Genomic DNA, 1,823 nt, shown 5'->3' with positions numbered 1-1,823 from the left:
TGATAACGTGTGAGTTTTATTAAGTTTAAATTGACATGAGTTATGAACATGTGAAAGAACAAAGTGAGATGAGAACTTTGACTCTTTCCATTCTCTCCTTAGCTAATTTTCTTTTTAATTATACTTTTTAAAATATGTCTAAGACTATATAAGAAATCATTGAAAGAACTTTTATAAATTGGCTATTTCGTGGTGATTGAATAGATGAATTTAGAACTTTATACATGTATTATATTTTCTGTATGTGTAGGATTATTTGACAACGTGTGAATTTTATTAAGTTTAAATTGACATGAGTTATGAACGTGTGAAGAACAAAGTGAAATGAGAACTTTGACTCTTTCCACTTTCTGCTTTGCTAATTTTCTCTGTTAATCTATTATTTTTTAAAAACTTTAAATTACGACTCCTCTACATTCAGGTACAATCTAATTAATTTTTGCAATGCGATGAAGTTATTGGTTCTTGAAATATCTCAAAAAGTATTAAATAAATAATATTACATTGTTAATTAATTTATTTGGCTAGATATGAGGTTTAGATGAATAATGTTTTAACTAAAAATATTGTATTGAAATTCTTATGATATTTTTACTTTTCCATTGAAAAAATTGGATATTACATGAGCTCTAATATATTATTTTTATTTGCTTTACGGAACTCAAATATGTAATATATGTATTTGAATTCTTGATGAGATTTTTTAACAATTATAATGTGAAAAGTAAGGTAGTCGCACATAATTACAAATTTATAATTAATTGAGTCAAAATATTAACAAAGAATTTGTAATGATCCTCCAGGTCATTTTCGTGTTTCTGCTTCCGTTTCGTCATCTAGAGTATTCCTATAGTGACCTCAGGTCATTTATGACTTGCTGGCGTCGGTAGCTCGGTCGTCTAGTCGTTCTTTTGGGTTTTAGGCCCGTTTCCATATTTTGGAGCTTTTATAATTTAAAAACTTGACTTCTATCATAACTTCAGGTAAACCACCTTAGAACAGAATTCTAACGGCTCCATCAGCTCCAAAATGGCCAAATTAGGCTAGTAGCATGGTCAACATGAGTATCGAGGCAATCGATACGGGTTTGGCCATTTGACGCTTTTAGCTTTGACATTTGGCCTATGATTGACTTTGGTCAACATTCTTGAAAAGCGCACTCAGATAAAAATTCTAACGGGCAGTTTGTTTTGGAATGTCATGTTTGGTGTAGAACGACCCTTCGTTCGCTTCTCGAGGCCTCAGATTTAATCCCAAGACTCATTGTGAAATTAGGCTCAAATTGACACTTAGGTGTGGGATCCACTTTCAGGCGTAACGATCACGTATGGAAATTTTAACTATTTTATTGAGTCCAGAATGTCGAATTTTGTGAGGTAGCATATCTTGTTTGCATGCAAGGGATTCCAAATGAATTACAGGCATCCCATCAGAGTATTTGAACTTAGTAAAAATAAGCATTTTAGCTGATATCTGGTGCAGGAGGAATTGTTCTTCGCAATCGCGTGCCCTTGGCCCCTTTCGCGGAGGCCTAGGCTTTTACTCTCTATGTTCGCTAACCTCAGGCAGTGTTCGCGAAGGTTAATCCTCATGACCTCAGTGTTTGCTAACCTCAGGCAGTGTTCGCGAAGGTTAATCCTCATGACCTCAGTGTTCGCAGGCCACTTAGGTCGCGTTTGCAAAGGCCAATTTTGGCCTGTCACTTTGATTAAAAGGCCACACATTTCAGCTTCTTGCAAAGTATTACAAGGGCAATATATCACTCATTTTGAGTTTAATTTTGGTGATTCAAGGGTCTAACTTCAAGAAAATTTCTTGAAGAA

The sequence above is a fragment of the Solanum dulcamara genome, chromosome 12 (assembly GCF_947179165.1).
Source record: "Solanum dulcamara chromosome 12, daSolDulc1.2, whole genome shotgun sequence".
Classification (NCBI taxonomy): Eukaryota; Viridiplantae; Streptophyta; class Magnoliopsida; order Solanales; family Solanaceae; genus Solanum; species Solanum dulcamara.
This window is presented reverse-complemented; position numbering follows the sequence as displayed.